Source organism: Colobus angolensis, unplaced genomic scaffold (genome assembly GCF_000951035.1).
Source record: "Colobus angolensis palliatus isolate OR3802 unplaced genomic scaffold, Cang.pa_1.0 Scaffold168, whole genome shotgun sequence".
NCBI lineage: Eukaryota > Metazoa > Chordata > Mammalia > Primates > Cercopithecidae > Colobus > Colobus angolensis.
This window is the reverse complement of record NW_012114799.1, coordinates 439,363-459,035: the sequence shown is the minus strand read 5'-3', so window position 1 is coordinate 459,035 and position 19,673 is coordinate 439,363. Positions and strand designations below refer to the sequence as shown.

Genomic DNA, 19,673 nt, shown 5'->3' with positions numbered 1-19,673 from the left:
TTCACTGATTACCTGCTATGTTCCAGACATCGTGCGTGCTGCTTCACACATATCATCTTAATTGATCTTCCCAATACATTTTTGAGATGGAAGCTCTTATTTTCATTTTAGGAGTGAAGAAAGTAAGGTTAAAGATTCATCTACTTAACATAGTTAGGCAGGGATAGGGCATGGAATTTGCCTTACCTGCCATCATTTCCATCTGAAGAAGTTGAAAAGCTGCCTCCAAATATTTTGGTATGAGATGGGGTACATAAATACTTGTTAATAACTTGTTCGACTGCATTATGTCTAGACAAGAATATATTAAATTTGGAAAAGAAATAATTTTAGGAGTGTAAGTTTTATGAGGATTTAGTCCATGCTGTCTTGTATACAAGTGCATTCTATTCATTCACTCACCTAATATTCATTTGGTGCTTACAATAGGAAAGGAGGTTTTTTGTTTATTTGTGTTTGCTTGTTTGAGACAGAGTCTCTCTCTGTCACCCAGGCTGGAGTGCAGTGACTTAGTGTCAGCTTACTGCAACATCCACCTCCCTTCAAGCGATTCTTGTGCCTCAGCCGCCTGAGTAGGTGGGACTTCAGGTGCACACCACTATGCCTGGCTAATTTTTGTATTTTCAGTAGACACAGACTTTTGCCAGGTTGGCCAGGCTGATCTCAAATTCCTGTCCTCAAGTGATCCGCCTGCCTCAGCCTCTCAAAGTGCTGAGATTACAAGCATGAGCCCCCATGTGGGGCTAGGCTAGGAGTTATATGCTCCATAGTTAAATAAGATACAGTTCTTGTTCTTGAGGATTTCCTATTTTATATATATATATAGATACACAGACAACCAGATAATAGCACATTGTTTCTACTTTAAAGGCTGCATTCCTTTTGCCTGTTTAATATTCATCAACTGCCTATAATCTGGGGCTTTGCAAAAAATCATTCACTGCTTTTTGCAGTGATCAGTTAATCAAGCAGAGCCACAAAGGGACTCAAGCAAGGATAGTAGAAGGCTGGCTTCTGGAATACAGGAAAAGCCTCTGTTAGCCAGAGCCCAAGGTTCTAAATACAGACAAAGTCAAAGGCTGGGAAGAAAGCAATGTTTGCGCATAGATAGCATGGACCCAGGAGATCAGCCCCAGGGATGGAGATCAGATGGAAGCCAATATTGCTGGTCTAAATAGAGGCAGACTAAGTTTAGAAACTGAAGCACAGAAGTTCAACTGTTTCAAAGAGATTTACTGCAGCTATGAAAAATAGGAACTGAAAATCAGGGGTGAGTGTGGCAGGGCCCACAAGCTCCCAAAGAAAGAGAGGGAAGCGCTAACTGGGCAGCCTCTGTGTGGCTTCTTAGGCTTTAGACCCTTCTGAAGATGCTGCATATCTTTCTCTATCAGAACCCAGGGAAGCTGGGTTGTTCCCTGGGAATACTTAACTGCTGCACCAGGAGGAAGAGACAGCTCCAGTGCCCTAAGTTCCCAGCTCCAGTAGCCCTTGAGGATCCCTGGTCTACTTCAGCTCCTCTTTCAAAGCTGCCTCACTCTGAGCAGTTTTTCCTCCCTCTAAGAAAGGCCTATTACCCTTGCTGCTGCTGCTGCTGCTGCTGCTGCTGGTGGGGGTGTCCTAGATTTGTCTAGTTGTCTGAGTTTGGGGGCTAGATCTTGGATTGGAGTTGAACTTCAACTTTTATTAAGGGGCAAGGCTCTTGACTGAAATTTCTTCGGTAAACTTTTGTTCCTAGAAAAAATCCAGCATTAGGCTCCCTTTCATTGACCTTTTCATTCTGTAGATACTAAGCCTAATTCTTCTCCCAGCTAGATTCACATGTCTTGGGATATTACCTGATTCTGGGAGGGACAGTAGGTCATATCATGATTGCAGTGGATGAGCATGGTGCTGTGAGGCTAGCTGAAGTGGCCCTCGATAAAGGTCAGAAGCAATAGGCAAGAAGGGTACACCATTTATACCTACTGGTAAAGTCTGTTGGTAGCCCATGATTGGACAGCAAAATGATAGCCCCTTTCAGAGGATGGAAGTTAAATTATTCGTTATAAAACTAGAGAAAATGTTTAGGCCACCGGAAGTAATGGTTCATTATGATTATTAAAACAACAATGGCAACATGAACACTAAGGATATCTTTAAGATATTGTAGAATGCCTGAGTAGATAAAATATGAGGCAAAATAAATGGATCTGATTAGTGGATGACTTACTATCCAGGATGTAGCATAATTTCCACAAGGCTATATTCTAAAATTATGCAGTTAATGCCATAGAAAGCACAAAAGTGTACAATGCACTGGGATCTCAATATGCCAAATGCGCTGTAGAGTCCAGTGGGGTTGATCTTGCTGAGGATGGCCATGCCTCAACAGAGTTTAGTCTCCTAGATTTTAGGTCATTTGTATTATCTGATAGCATAAAGGTACATGGCATCATGGAAAGAGCTAAGTACCACATTGGAGAAATCTCCCCGGATACCCAAGGATCCCCTAGGAATTTCATTCTGTTCATATCCCACTACCAGTAGAGGACAGAGCAATCTCAGATGCAGCCTCTGCCAATCGCGAGATTCGTTCTCCCAGATCTTTATGTCATCTCGGAAGAATGGTATTTGTTTTTTTAAGTTTGTGTGTGTGTGTGTGTGTGTGTGTGTGTGTGTGTGTGTGTCCCTGTCCTAGATCCACTTCACACTGTATTAAGCAAAGTGGCTGAGAAAATGCAGAGTTCTTTCATGCTGAGACCTATTATGTTGCCCTATATTGGATAATCATAAAGGCTGTTTACACCATAGGATAGAATTCACTGTTTTATTTTTCAACATTTAACACAGCGAAAGATTTAAACATAAATTATTTGATTGGCTCACTCAGTTACTTGCAAGGAAGCTCCTGAATCGCTGTTTGATCCCCATTCTCCACCAACCAATTCCTGAAACTTGGAACTGAAGCATATTTTTTTAGAAACACCAATGCAACCGAAATAAATGCGATTACCCTGGAACCAGTAAACCTTTTTCTGACCCATACTTCCCTCTCTCTAGGGTTGCTCTCTACTGGGAAACATATCTTGTTCTTTGGCCATTCTCATGTAGAGACACTGTTCCCTCCCCATGCACCTGTTAGGATTCAGAAGAAGAAGTCACTTAACTCTCGTTATGTAGAATAGTTAAGAGTACACAATTATTCAGAAAATTGTAACTGATATATTTAAATATAAGAAACATCTGCTTGGAATCTGACCCATGTTTGTAGTTCATGGGTGAATCAGAAAATTAGGCTGGGCTTTAAATGATGTTTTAACTGCTCTGCAAGTTGCAGGCTAAAACCTTTCCTCTAGCTGGATGCTTTAAAAAGAAAGAACTCACCCAGTGTGGCTCCCTTCTTCCAAGTGTTGACTCTTTTCCAGAATTTGCCTGCTTTTATCACTCACCAGTGCCTTCAGGTAGTTGTTTTGTAGTTTTTCCAGCATTTATAGTTATTTTCTTTGGGAAGGGCAGTCTGATTGAAGCTTATTCACACATTTTAGAGGCATTCCTGAGGAAACAGGAAGAAAAATTTGCACTGTTAACCCTTTGCCTTGCGAGCAAAAGGTTTGTAATTATTATGTACATACACTTTCTTGGCTTCCATTCTTTTCTAATATGTATATCAGAAAAACAAAGGAGAAATAAAAGAAAGGCAAGAAGATGAATGAAAGAAAGAGATAAAATAAGGCTTTTGATTAATGTATAATGACATATCCACAATTACAGTATCAGGCAGAATAGTTTCCTGTTCCTAAACGTTTCCCATTCTCTGCCTACTCATCACTTCCTCCCTCCTTTCAAAGTCATGACAACCACTTATCCTTTAACTGTCTCCATAGTTTTGCTTTTCCAGAATGTCACGTATTTGGAATTATGAAGTATGCAGCCTTTTCAGATTGACTTCTTTTAATTAGTAATATGCACTTAAGATTTATCAATGCATTTTAATAGCTTCATAGCTCATTTTCTTTTAGTATTGAATAATATTTCGTTGTATGTATATACCACAGTTTATTCATCCATTCATCTACTGAAGGGCATCTTGGTTGCTTCCAAGTTTTGGCAATTATAAATACAGTGCTGTAAACATCTCTGTGCAGGTTTTCATGTGGACATAAATGGTTAATTTATTTGGATAAACACCAAGAAGTGCAATTGCTGGATCATATAGTAAGAGTATATTTAGTTTTGTAAGAACTGCCAAACCGAATGGCACAGCGGCTGTACCATTTTGCGTTCCCACCAGCGACGAATGAGAGTCTCCGTTGCTCCACATTCTTGTCAGAATATAGTGTTATCAGTATTTTCAGTTTTAGCATTCTACTAGATATGTAGTTGTATCTCATTGCTGTTTTAATTCTCAATTCCCTAATGACATATACTATTGAGAATACCCACAGTTTTACAGCATGGTATACTACCACTGCTGCCATTACTTGCACACACCTAATTAAAACTTTCTATGTACTAGGCAATATGCAGAGTACTTTCCATATATTTTCTCATAACACTATGAGTCACATACACCATTATTATGCATTTTCAGGGGGGAAAAAAAAAAAAAACCCTGAAGTTCAGAAGAGTTAAGTACACTGCTAGTAAATGTTGAATCTATGACCCCGGGGTCTTTCTGACTCCAACTCTCATATTTTAACCACTACATACTTTTTCATCAAAGTGTGATCCCGAATCTCCTACTTCAAACCAAGTAGGAAGGTGAAAAAAACTCAAAATTCTGAATTGCACAATATCGCATCAGAATCTTCCTGCTGGGAGTGGATCTGGAGTGGGACAGTCTGAAACACACTCAAGATTAAGAGCCATTATACTACCATTCTAGGATTACTCCAAGTCCAAATAGCAGTTCTGATATTTTGTTTCTATTTTGTATCATGTATTTCTCTTTGAAGTATATTTACAAAAGCCTTGTTACTTATCTAAAATAAATTATAACAAAAACATTGAGAGTATATCTTAAATATAGATGAATACATAGTTTTTTATGTTCCCTAATTATGGATGCTATAAAGTCTTTTCCTCGCACACTTCTACCCTACAGATAAATTTGACAACAGGGGGGGAAAAAAAACCTGAGTCTGTCAAATATCTACTATGTATCACTCTGGTATAGTCTGAATGTTTGTGTCCTCCCAAAGTTCATATTTTGAAATCACCAAGGTGATGATATGAGGAGATAGGGCCTTTGAGGGGTGATTAGGTCATAGGTGGAGCCCTCATGAGCGGAATTACTGTTCTTATAAAAATGCTTTAGACAGGTAGCTTGCTCCTGCCCACATGCGAGGACACAGCAGGTGCCACCTATACACTAGAAAGTGGACCTTGCCAGACTCCTAATGTGCCAGAGCCTTGACCTTGGACTTCACAGTCTGTAGAACTGTGAGAAATCATTTTCTGTTGTTTATAAGCCACCCAGTGTATGACATTTTTGTTGTAACAGTGCGTAGGGACTAAGATATACTTTGTGCTAGATAAATTGAACGAAGTTCATACAAAATACTTCTAGCATTGTGACAGATTTACCTAACTATAAAAGTCTAATGTCTTTACTGGACAGAAAAACTGCATATATTTGCATATATTACTATACAATACATAGTATATATATGCATATATAACGTGTGTATATCTATAGTATCGTATATCTACTATACCAGAGTATACCATAATATACTCTCTCTATATATATAAATATATATATATATCTATGTAGTATATTTAGCAGTAATTCCAGGCCAAGGAAAAAGTCATTACTGCAGGCACTCTATGAAAACTTATTCATTAAAATAAACAGACAGCTATTTGTTGTGGCTTTTGATCCAAGACAAGACATTATTAAGGATATTAACAATAGAATTGCCTGTGTTCAAACCTCTGCTATGCTTCTAAATCATTGTGGAACTTTGGGCAAGCTTCAGAAACATCTTTTAGATCTTGGTGTACAAGATTCTAAATGGAGATAAGGAAAGACTCTATGCTCTAGAATTATTGAATTGAAATAATTAGACAGTGCCTGATTCACATTAAACATTCAATAAATGTGAACTATTATTACTTTCACTATTATTATTCTCAAAAATAAAAATAAAAATGGGAATTGACTAACAGAGTGGTAGAGTGGAAAGCGTGGCAGAATGGTAGTGTGAGACTCAAAAATATAAGGATAAAAATGATATGTGACAAATCCATAGTGTAGAAATTGAATACTCTGGGCATGAAAAACTGAAGAAATCACTTTTCAGGGGAGTGGGCAGGGATGCATGGCTTCTTTGAGGAATCTAAATAAACTTGAAAATGTTTTTAGGTGAAAAGAATGTGTATTTGGAGTGGGTGTCCTCAGGGATGTACAAATTTAGAGACTTTAGCACTGTTTGGCAGATAGGGAAACCCCATTTGGACCCTCAGACACAGCCCACTGTGTCAAGACTTGGCAATTTGAGGAGAGATGGTGCCAAGGTAGGTACTGTATAAGAAAGAAATCTTAGACACATAAGGAGAAGGCATCCTTTCCATACTAATTGAAGCTCAACTCAAATAGCAAGCTAGAACCCCATTTGCAGCTAGAAAATTGCAGACTGAATACTAGTCTTTTAAACAAGCCTGTCACTGAGTTCACAAAGGCAAGAGGCATCGTCACCTGAAGCCACAAACCCTGCTAAGAAGAGCATTAATTGTTCTCTATATCACATAGACTGTTTAGTTCTGCAATCAATAAGAAAGAGTGGGCTCATACCAGGACCCATTGCTTTTTTCAGGTAAATTTGGAATTCAACAAATAGACCACAATCTACAATTTTCTCCATAAGGCAGAATGCAGGCTAAGTTGATACAGTATTTACCAGTATGGAAATGAGTTAATGGCCTTGCGGTGAGGATCTCAGTGACATAAATTCCCATTCTCTTTACAACTTCTTGAGTTTGTCTTGGTGTTTGCTAATTCTGAGGAGGTCTAAAAGGATAAACAGTGCCTGCATTCTGCTTTCAATTCCATAAACACATTTTGGAGAGGCAGGAGCAATTTTATAGCTGTACATACACTGGAGAGAGAGCATGACCCTAGAGAGCTAGAGGTTTATCATCACTTTAAAAAATAACGGTTGAGAAGGAACTGCTCTCAGTGTAGTCTCTGTCTTTTATTTTATATATTTTTAATAGCTACTTCTTATTGAGTGTTTACTAAGAGCCACAAACTCTATTAGGCACTGTTTAAACTTTTATTTTAAAATGAAACACAGATACAGCAAACCACACAAAATTATTATAAGGCAAATATCATCTTAACCACTACATATGTCAAAGAATGAAACCTTGCTAGCTATCCAGAAGTCTCTATACATTCTCTGTCCTCTCTCTCTCCAAAAATAACCACCATCTTGACTTTTATATTTTTTTTGCATTTTTATTGTTTATAATAAACAATAAATGTTTAAGTGAACATCCTGAGGCATTAAAATGTGGTCATCAATTTTCAAATTGATATGTCTTTTAGCTCCAATATCATCAACATATCATCTCCCTTCTTCCCACAAACTCCTTTCCCTTAGAATGAATCTGTTGACAAATATGGGCCGCTTGCGGATTTTGCCCCACTGTGGATTTGGTGAGTATATTGATGTACTCATGGTACCAATCTACATGTTCTTCTCTTCTCTGCATTTCCAGCAAGTGGCAGCAGGACCCTTGATCAAACTCAGCTTTTATATTGTTTGCAACATTATAGGTAGCACTGAGTCATCAGGAGGCAAACCGATGGTTAACAGCAGGCTGGTTATTTTCTTGGTGATTATAAAATGGTAATACTCTAATTCTACCCATTATTTTTACACATTAGCTCAAATAATTTCATATGTAAGGTAATTCTTCCTTTCATCTACAATTTGGTTACCCAGTGGTATAACTCCTAAAAAGACATAACTGAGGTTTTTACGATAGGTTTGGTGATAGTAAGTTGGTTCCCTATCTTCCTCAGAAGATCAATCAGGATTTAAATTTATCTGATGGATCCCAATGCACTGTAATTTTTATCCTTATTGAAGTGCTATTTTTTCCTTCTTCAGCCAGGTAGAGGCTTTTCAAGGTTAACTTTTGATTCCTCTTGAACTAGTAGTCTTTGATACTTCCCATGTGAGTTCATAACAAAATGTTTCAGATTTATCTGGTATGCTTCTTTTCTTATATCTATATTCAGCCACTTTTCTAAGAAATTCTGTTTTTGTTTTGTTTTGTTTTGTTAACACCACAATCTGGTTGCAAGTGATAGTCATTGCTATTAGGGTTGGCAAAGTTAGCACATAAAAATACAAGCCACATAGTCACCTACTTGGGACATACTTATACTACAAAATTATTTGTTGTGTATCTGAAACTCAAATTTAATTGAGCACCCTGCATTTTATTTGACAATTAATTTATGCTAGGCCGGTCATTATTTTTAGACCGAGTTAATCTAGGTCCTCTGAGAAGCAGGTGCAACTAGATGTGCAAGAAAGTTATTGGAGAAAATGTCTGTGAGGGAGTAAGAGAATGAATGGAAAAAGCAGGAGTATCCTTTAGACTGTGAGGCTTTACTGCTGTGAAAGTCAATGGGAAGAAAGGAGAATAGATAGAAAGAGTCTCAAACTGTAGTTCAGGTCTAAGAAATATTTAGGAGGGTTCTCAAACCAAAGCTGTCCAACAGAGGATTCCCACAAGCCCTAAGGGGACTGCTTCAGTATCTCTGCCGGCTGCACTCAGTCATTCACCTAGCATAAGCTGTGGGAAGCATAGCCTCACTGCTAATGCTGTTGTGCATTAGGAATGAGGTAATAATGATATCTCCAAATCAAAATTTCCAATTCAATTTCGGGGCTATTTTCTAAAGGAAATTTTTCTATTTGCCTCTTATCTATAGTGAAAATTATAGTTCTTAAAGTCTTGGAGATTAGAGAGTTAGAACATCTCATAATTACTCATTTACTTTTCTAATATTATACACACAACAGTAACTATACAAATATTGCCACCACCCATTATAAATATTGAAAATATGTTTTCTTGCATATGCCATCTCATTCTCTCCATTTGGTTGTACTAAATCTACACTGGTAGATAATATAGCTGTTATGTACTCTTTCCCACTTAACACTCAATTTGTCTTATTCTACAATAACTAAGTATGTAATCCACCATAATTTTTATGCTTATATCTCTCCAGTTCTGGATTGTTCGCAATGGCTCTTAGTGACATGTGGTGTTGGACAATTGAAACATGTCTAATCTAAATTGGTATGTTTGTAAGCATAAAATATTTTTATGGATATTGGAAATGTACTAACAGTGTAAAATCTCGGATAATTTTCATACAGATTATATATCAAAATGATAAAATGTTTAGTGTGTTGGGATAAATAAAATATACCATTGATTTAAATTCTTCTGTTTCTTTTTACTTTTTTTTCAGGTAACTATTAAAACATTTAAAATTACATATATGATTTTTATTTTTTTATTTAATTGCAATGTTCCTGTTAATTTCATTTTCTGAAACTCATTTCTAGAAGATTCCTCAAAAAAAGTCCCATGAGGACAATATTCCTTGAGTGATTGCATGTTGGTAACAGTCTTTACATGACCATTATATTTGATATTCAGTTTTACTGAATATAAAACCTCTGGTCCATATTTTTTTCTTGAATATCTTAAATATGTTACTTCATTTTTTCTCTCTAAGATAAAGTGTTACTGTAGGAAAGTTCAATAATAATAATCTTAGTTCCTTTTTAAGTCAAGTATTCTTTTGTCCTAGATGCCCAAATAAATTTTTTTCCTCTTTCTTAATTTTACTTGGTGTTGATTGTATTATATTAATATTAACAGTTATACTATGTGATTTTTCAGTAAGTTTAAATGGATTTTTAAAATTTCAGGATTACTTTCTTATACATTTTAGTATTGAGGTTTTTTTTTTTTTTTTTTTTGAGACAGAGTCTTGTACTGTCGCCCAGGCTGGAGTGCAGTGGTGTGATCTCAGCTCACTGCAAGCTCCGCCTCCCAGGTTCAAGCAGTTCTCCTGCCTCAGCCTCCCACGTAGCAGGGACTACAGGTGCCCACCACCACACCAGGGTACTTTTTTGTATTTTTGGTAGAGACGAGATTTCACTATGTTGGCCAGGCTGGTCTGGAACTCCTGATCTCATGATCCACCTGCCTCAGCTTCCCAAAGTGCTAGGATTACAGGAGTGAGCCACCGCACGCAGATGGTTTTGAGGGTTTTTTTTTTTTTTCCTTGCTTTGTTTTCTCACTGAGGAACTCCCATGACATTCATGAATCTTTTTTGCCATCTATAATATATGTCACATTTTCTTGAAACCTGTTTCTTTATTTCTTAATTTCTTTTTAGTGTTAAATATTTTTTCTCCTTTTCAACTTGATTTCCTTTAAAGTGTTATTTTTGTGCTTATATTCTCTTATTTTCCTGCTAGATTAGTCTTTATTCCTACTCTGCTGTTTCTTTTATTTCCATTTTTTTCTTGAGTTTGATCTCTTTTTCTAGTTCTGATTATTTTTTTTATGTGTTGCATGATTTTCTTAATGTCCTTTAGCTCATTTTAAAGTAATATGTTACACTTCTGAAAATATTTTGAGCATGACATTTTTTGGCAGGCTTATTTTGTCAATAGCAGAAATTGGTAAATTTCCTGTAAGGTTCAAGTCAGTAAATATTTTACACTATATAGGCCATATGGCCTGTCACAAATACTTAACATTGCCATCGCACCATGAAGATAGTCATAAGCAATATGTAAATGAATAAGAGTGGCTATGTACCAATAAACCTTTATTTCTAAAAAACAGAAAGTAGACTGGAGTTGAATTCTGGGCTACAATTTGCCAGTCTCTGGTCCCTAGGAATGTCATTCTATGTTTTCTTGTAGCAACTTTCTTTTTGGGGCTAAACTTTACATACATGGCGTTTGACCTTGATAGTTTTCAATTGCTCATTTTTGTACAAATTTAGTTTTTTTGAACTTTTAGATAGGTAAAAATTAAGACAGACTTTTCAACGTAAAGGAGATCCTTCTTCTCTTATTATGTAACAGTAAATATACTGTTGGAAGGATGCCTGGAAGGTTTGTTTCAAGAGTTCACAGGATCTAGACTGCACCAGCCACCTAAGACCTTGACATGGGCCTGCTAAGCACAATGAAACATCTGTGATTTTATACTGCTTACAAGCTAATGAGTTAACCCACCAGTTTTATGGATGTTGGCAAAAGACATGAGACTCTGGGGTCAGAGGCAAAGAGTTTTATTACTCATAGTCCAATAAGTAGGATGAACATGAGTGTATTTGTGTGAGTTCTTCTTCTCCTCAAGTCCCGTGGGAGGGGTGGTTGAGCCAGATGGATACTTACCCACACTGTAGGCTGTAGTATAGAAGTAGATCCCTGAGCTTAAGAAACACAAATCTTTTATAATGGGGAGTAAGCATGTTTGTTATTGTTACTGTTATTTTGTTCCAGAGGAAGACATTATCTTTTTTATAGTGAAGAGCAATAATGCTTGTTCTTTACTCCAGAGGAAGGTATTAGTCCTTCTTTCCAGGTTAATTGCTGCACAAATATTCTTTAAAAGATATTATGAAACAAAGGACATTTCCTTCTGATAAGAAATGCAGAAATATGAGAGACCAATTTCCTGCTGAGAAATAGGCTCTCCACAGGGCCCCTTTTACTCAGTGTTGGAATGCACGAAATCTCTCCTTGTTCTATTGAGTGTTCTTACATTGGCCCACTGTGGTTTCTAGTGAATACTCATTGACTATTTGGGACTTCCTTTCTTAAATAATTTGTAATTATCAGATCTGTACTTTGCCCTACTGCTTTCTTCCGCATTCGCCCACATAGATACCAAAGGCACACACACTGTGTGGCTTTTGGTATTTAGGGATTTGTAAAGGTATCTAGTTATTTAGAATTGTTGTAAATGTTGTAGTTTTGGTTCTGGTGTCTAATTCTCTATGTAGCCTAAAACCATGCTGTCATCACAGCAGCCTATCTTCCCAAAATAACCCTTTCAAAAAAAGTATGCCAAGCCTGATTTTACTTTTTTTAAAGTCCTCATTTTAAGAATAAACTTTATTTTTCCAAAAAATACTTATTTCCAAGATCTTCCTAAATTGTATAAAAATACTTGCCTCTCCTCCCCTTCACCCACACTAAGTGGTAGTAAGTTGGTATTATTTTAAGTGGAGGGGCCAATGTTTTCTTTCTTTACTTTCTATATCATTCTGTGTCTTATTTTCTTGCCATATTTGTGTACTCCATCTATCAGCAATTCTTACCCACTTTCCAAATATGTTGCCTAAAACTAGCAAACCAGATAAACAAGCTTATTTAATATGTGTGCAGAGGATGTAAAGCAAAAATAACTATCTTCTGAGATTGAGCATAATCTTAGAAATTTCTATTGACTTTGTGGTCCTTTTGGCAGTGTATAAATAGTCTAGAGGAATTTAAGCTATATTTACAACAACAATTATTTTATTCAATTTCAATATTTCCTCTGCGGTTTGCCCATTATAGCACCTCCTCCTCCAAATTTAGTATAGTGTTTATATATTAGGTAAGAAATAAAATAAATTGGGAGTGATAGTGCAAACATAATTCTCTCCAAATTCTTCTATGAGCTCTCTGAACTGGGAACTTGGTACTTTATAACACATAGTACCTGCTCCTAAGCAGTAGAAAATTTCAAGCTTATCTGGCTTTTACTTGATGTTTCAGAACCAAGCAATATCTGATGGGTTCTTACTCATATCTAGCATCAGTAGATCAAGATTATATAATTCCTACATATCAAGTAAAGAAAAATAAAATATTCTAGGACAATAGAAAGAGAAAATATATTTTCCCTGGATGATCCTATTCCATAAAATAAAAAATACAAGCTTGTAGGAGATGCTAACAGAGCTTAATATTGAGAGGGTGAATAAAGTTTTTTTTTTCCAGAGAACATTTCCTCTGAGATTCCCCCTACTTAGGCAAGGAGACTGATGTAGACCCCTACCTACCACACCCCCAACACACACACAATTAACTCTGTCCCCAACAGAATTCCTCTCTTCTAAGCATTGATATTAGTAGAAAAGATAAGATGGCACATGTGACAATTAGTATGCTGAACAAGTTATTAGGTTGGTGCAAAAGTAATTGTGACTTTGCCATTACTTTTTTTTTCTTTTTTTTTTGAGACAGAGTCTCACTCTGCCACCCAGACTGAAGTGCAGTAGCGCCATCTTGGCTCACTGCAACCTCCGCCCCCTGGGTTCAATCAATTCTCCTGCCTCAGCCTCCCTAGTAGCTGGGTTTATAGGCATGTACCACCACATCAAACTTTTTTGTATTTTTAGTGGAGATGGGGTTTCACCATTTGGCTAGGTTGATCTTGAACTCCTGACCTCAAATGATCTGCCCGCCTTGGCCTCCCAAAGTGCTGGTGCTATTATATTTAATTGCAAAAAAATGCAATTACCTTTGCACCAACCTGATATTACAAACTAAATGCATGCAATTGTGCAAAGAGATAAGACACTACAAAGAGTGAGAGAAGAAAGTCCCGGTAAACTTGCGATGGGAAGGTTGTGAAAGGTGTTGAGTCCTAATAGATCAGTTGTATTCGAGAAGGTGAAAATGTGAGTGGATGCCTTCTCCATGTGGAAGATCAGGGGACCCCTGAAGAGAAGAGGACTGCCCATTTGTCCTGTGAGGCTTTTGAAGTCCTATTAACTAAGATTGAATACTCTTATAAGTGTTGCCCAGTAAATCAAGTTGCTAACTAAAGGGTGATTTTCTAGTCATTGATTTGTAAGAACTATCATTTGTGTTATAGATTCTCTCCTCCTCCTCCACTGATGCTTACTGTCTAATTGGTAAGTGTAACAAATGATAAAATATTACAAGGCAAGGTAAGTTTGAAATTAATTAGTAATATCAAGTATAACTTACCGACAGAGGAATGAGGAAGTTACACTTTTGACTGCATTCTAAAATTATACAAATATATAGAAAACCAATGGCAGGAGCAATATTTAGGCATAACCAGTGGGATTTATGGTATTTCATTTCATGATTATTATGAAGGTGTTAATAAACCAATGAGACTTACTACACCCTAACATCCCTAACAACTTCAGAATATATTCTCTTGGCTTTTCCCTTCCATCTCTTTTCCTCCTACTACTCTCCCTTGTCTCTTCCCCTTCTTTCTCTTTCTTCTTTGATTTGGATAAAGATCTGTGACTTTAGTAAATATTTAGATATGCAGGAGAGAAACTGAGTGACTTAAACATTTCCTTATTCTTCCAAAAAGATACAGATGTGTGACAGATTGACAGACAGATGAATATAACAAGGGATCTACACTAGCAAGCAACTCATTGTGTCTAATAGATTAAACAGAATTAAACCATGTTCAGTATTGAAAGATGTGTTTTAATGTGTCTTATTTCAATGTACTTTGCCTCTCCTGGTATCCTGAAACTATTATTTATATAATCACATGACTCTGCGTGGTGAAAGGAACCCAAGGACTCGTCCTCAAGTTTCCTTTGGCAATGGTGGAAGGAAAATCCCCAGTGGTAGAAAGTCAATTGGTAGAGACAATGCCAGAGACTCTTTAATGTCAGTGGATGCTCTAGGGCTATTGCACCTGAGTCCTCAACTATCTCTTGTTTTCTAGAGGAAAATTCATGGGATAATTTGAATCTAGTACTAAATCCTTAAAAACAAATGGAAGTGTTAAAAAAGATGAAAATGTTTCCTTCCAAACATTAGTCAAGATCTTCCAGTAGAATTTTTTCTTTCAGTTTGTAAAAGATATTCCAGAATGGGAAATGTGCTTTGTGCTATTCTGGGAATTTTATAAGGAAAGAAGGTGGGTAACCACTATGAAATCTACCTCTAATAGAAGGCTTAGTAATCTTGTACTTTTCAAGGAATAAAGGAAGATTATTTTGAATCATTAGAGAATCTTGTCTTGGTTATGGAAACAAGGAATGCCAGATTCAAAGAAATTTATTCATCACAGGCAGACATTATCTCAAAAAGACAAATGTCATGCCAATGTTTCTAAATACTCCTCCATACATAGCAACCCTCTGTCATTTGTAGACAAGATCTGATTCAGAAAACTTTATTTTATTTCTAAAGAGTTGTGAAAATCAGGAAAAAATACCATTAATATCAGCTCAAAGAGATGGAAGGGTTTTTTCTTTTTTACTGTGCCAACATAACCAATTCATTAAATGATGACTCTTAAAAAAAAAAGAGCAAAATAAATAAACACATGTCCCTTGTTGGGCATCTGGTAGATAAACATAACAACAGCATGTAAATGTCTCATCTTCTTAAGTTGTTTTGGTGTTACAATTCAGCTATATGTATATAGAGAAAAGCATACACAGGAAAATAATCTACATTGTTTTACTGTCTTAATTCCTGTATATATGACACAGAAGGGCTATGGGGTGAAAGGAAGATGTGAGGTTTTAAATACAGCACAAAAAGAGATTTGACAACGCTGGACCTCAGTAGGCATGAGCAATTTGTCAATATCTTCAGGTCTCCAGAGAGCAAGAATGACTCTCAGGATATTGCAACTCTGTCTGCTTCCACCAGAGATCATAATTGGGCTATGAATTTTTATAACAGGAAAGCCTTCCTGTCAAAGACAGAGACTGACAAAAAGTTTAGTTTACTGATACTGAAAGAATCTCAGAACAGAATGGGTAATATACATGGGTATCACTTATATATATAGTGCCTTTACTTCTTTCTTCTTTTTTTCTTTAAAAGTAAATTCCTGATATAGTTTACTGGTTAGAGGTTCTACAATAGAGCTTGTTTATGAGGATTGCTCAGCATACTGGTTTTCTGCCCAGGGACATGATATGCATTTTGGGGAATTCAAAAGCCAATTGAGGTGAGTAGAGGTCATTTGTGAATCGAAACCAAATGATAGCAGAAGATGTGAACTAAAGCTATTTCTTCATCTGCAAAGAGCTAATTGGGCACATTTCAGGCCAAGTCTCTGAAGACACAGCTCGTGAACTCTGTCTTCTTGATGCTGTGCTCATTATAGACACTCAATCGAGGACTGGCTAATGCTAGGGAAATCCCCATCACGGTGGCCTTTACGTGACACTGCAGGTTTACATCAGGAAGGAGAATAAAGAGAAGGAAAATGCAGTGAGGGATTCTAGCACCTAGCTGCTTGTGGAGTACTATTTGCCTTGTCTAATTTATCTGAAACTGAAGAGTTTGTCTGTAAAGGATATCCTACTTCACAAATTCTCAAGGGACATTTGTCTTTCTGACATATCAGCTGTTAGCTAGGCCTTATTTCTTACTTGGTTGTTTTTAGAGTAAATTTTGGTTCTTTGGTCTTGTGTCTGCTATTTGAGGTGGAAGACTGAATACTGCATAGATGACCTCTGTATGTCTAGAACAACTAATTTTGCCACAGATACTAAAACACTATAATGATAATCTTGAATTAATTCCATTGTTATCTAAATTTCATAACCTGTCCTCAATCATCCACCTTAATATTTCTAGGTAAAGAGAGATGTACTGCATTGACACCCTGTTTTTAAAGGGTAAGACCACAAGAGAAAGAAAGATATTGTAGATATTCACAATGTTGTATGTGAGGAAGTTTTTGAATGACTTCAGAAACCCAAATGAACATATTGAGAAAGCAGCGTTGTGAGTTCTGTCTACATGTGAACCTGAAAGTAGGATTTGAGGCAATCCATTTTCAGAAGGAAGTGATGGAGTTTGAATCCTAGGAAATCTTCCTGAATAAAATGGCCATGTGTTGTAAGGTTCAGATATGTATAACCCAAAATAGAAGGAATTTTGCTAGGTGATCTCTCCAGTTCTTTTTTGGTTATGAGAGTCTGATTTCTATCCATGAAAAGGGTAGAAAAACTTCCTTTACTGTTATATGAATGTTATAAAATGTATACTTGTCTATGAATTAGCTGATCAAAGATAATACATAAAAAATATTCAAAATACTCTATGAATCTTTTTTAAAAATCTCTCTTTAATAGATTTTTGTATTCAGAAATGATACTTTGTAAATGCATTTTAAATTTCAGATTTCTGAATTCTAAACATTATCAAGACAAAATTGTGACTATATGTGTATGTAAAACTAGAGAGCACTGGAAAATGTGGTGAATGGTAAGGGCCTTTTGTGAGGTAATTAACTTATTTAACTTATCTATTGATTTTTTTTTTTAAAGTCTAAGTATTTAATTGACTCTTCCACTAAAATTTAAACGTATACAAATAATTTTTCATTCAGAGGACAGGCATTTGACATATAACATCAACATATCATCATAAAAATTTAGAGAATGAGAATATCTTAATGGGCACCCGGTCTAAACATTTTAATTTTAACAGGTAAAAAGGTAGGTAGAAGCAAGAGATAAGTGACTTCACTGTGTTCTATACCTTCATGCACTGATGGAGCAAGAAAATCAATCAGTTGACATCTAGTCAGGTACAGAACCCTTGTATCTACACTGCATTAGGGTTATATCTACACTGCATTAGGGTTATATCTACTTTAGTGCTTTTAAAATTTTGTAGACATTTGATTGTGAATGGACGTTTTGTATTTTTTCTTTAAATATAACATCATTAGAAACTATAAAAACAGAACCACAAATACTCCCTTCTAAGGTGTAAGATATTCCATCATTTCTTATTTGGACGTTAGGATTTTTCCTTCAGTAAGAAATTAAGTTGAAAATGAGGTAGAACATCTTATACTGTAATTCAAGTGCAGTACATTGAAAAAATAAAAACAGTATTTAAGTTGGGAAAATCCGTTTACACGTGATTAAGTTTTAATCAGTGCCCTTAACCTAGATCTCAAAAGCTAAAAATGTTCTTAGCTTGACAAAATAACAACCCATTCCCAAAGACAAATACTTAAATCAAAGAAGCATTTTAAATAAAAAAAAATTCACACACACATACACACAGAGACCCCCACAGCACATGAATCATATAATAATGTATGTCTTTATTTGCAATGAAGTGGGTTTTATACTGAACTCAGAACGTAGATGCGAGTTCAACAGTTGAACTCAATCAAGTAAGTAATCTTATATAAAAGGATAACTCCCTCTAGCATATACTTATCCTGTGTGACAGATATCTCTGTAATAAAGTAAATTCCTTCAACTCAAGCAGACTGTCCAAAAGGGAAACACATTGAAAAGATGAATATAGTCAAATAATCAACAGAAGAGCAAAATATAAAAATGGGAACATTTTCTGAATAATGCAGACACCCTCCTTCCAAAAAAAATTACATGTGAGGGAATATCTAGATTGTCACAACTACTGGATAAGCTGCCCAATAGCTATTATACTGGTGTTTCACTTAAAAAATTGCTTTATACTTTTGCAACTTGCAAAGTTATTCCTAGCAAAAAGTTTTTTCTCCTGAAACAGAATAAATAGGTCATTCACAATATGCACTGGAATATATTTTTGAAAAACAAGATCTCCACTCACCTCTAATTCTATCTTTCTGCTGGTGATTGTTTATATATTTATTTTAAAATATGTACTTTATAGGAACTATTGTTACAATTAAAATTTAGGACAACATTATAATTCATGTTTTAGAAACTCCTAAAGCAGGACGACAGCTCCTACCATTTTACAAAGGCCTTTCTGTTAAGAAGTGATTAATTAATGGACTGAGTGGCTGAAAGCAGGGAGCCAGTCCTTAGCCAATAAAGCCCAACTCAGTGCTACCCCACTGCCCCACATTCTCTGTCCTCTCTGCTGGACCTGTCTTGTGCTGAATCCATAAACACCTAAATATTCAACTCACTCCTGCCATTTCTCTGCTGAGCAATCTCCTACAACCTGTGCCTGAGACTTGGAGACTGTTTGTGGTCCATGGGCTTTAGGGGCCCCAGGGAAAACCATGTGCACTAGTGCATCTGGATGAACTGCGGACTTTCTCTATCCACGAGAACTCAACTTTCCAAGAGCTACATTGACTCATTGATTTGTATCCAGGCTCCGGGCTCCCAATTCCCACACAACATAAGCTCCCTGAAGCCAGGGAATTTGGTAGGTTTGACTGGTTTAGTCTCTCTCCCCTGCAACCCTCTCTCTGAGCCTCACAGTGTGTTTGGCACATAGTAGGTGCTCGGTAAACCTACTTTGAATGGGTGAGAGTTGTGTTGAAGAAAGGAAAGAAGGACTTAAGATTTGAAGATTTTCCTACATGTGTCCAGGAAGAAAGAAAAGGAAAAAAAAAAGTGAGTATCAGATTCTTATCATCATTACAGTTATTATTGTTTTTAACCAACCTTTAGGAATTCCACTGGCATTACCCAGGCAGCTGGTAGGAGAATCTGGGCTGGAGGCTAAAGGATGTCCATTGCCCCAAATCAGAAGGCGCAGAATCCCAGGTCACAATCTGAGACAACCCCTAGGGTCCCGACAGGTGTTGCCCGCCTCCCATAGGGCTCCGGACCCCCAGTCCCCGACTGTCCCTTGCCTTCTGGGGCGCTGGAGCATGCCCAGCGGCAGAGCTGGAGTCACCGAGG

At 36.6% G+C, this 19,673-nt stretch overlaps 1 long non-coding RNA gene across 1 annotated transcript; it reads right to left on the bottom strand.

The window, feature by feature from the left end:
* Window positions 1–2,794: 2,794 nt before the first annotated feature.
* Window positions 2,795–19,673, bottom strand: LOC105508774. The gene is made up of 3 exons (XR_001001325.1): window positions 19,434–19,673; window positions 3,364–3,532; window positions 2,795–3,114 (listed from the first exon to the last, which is right to left on the bottom strand). It is a non-coding gene; the product is annotated as an uncharacterized LOC105508774 (long non-coding RNA).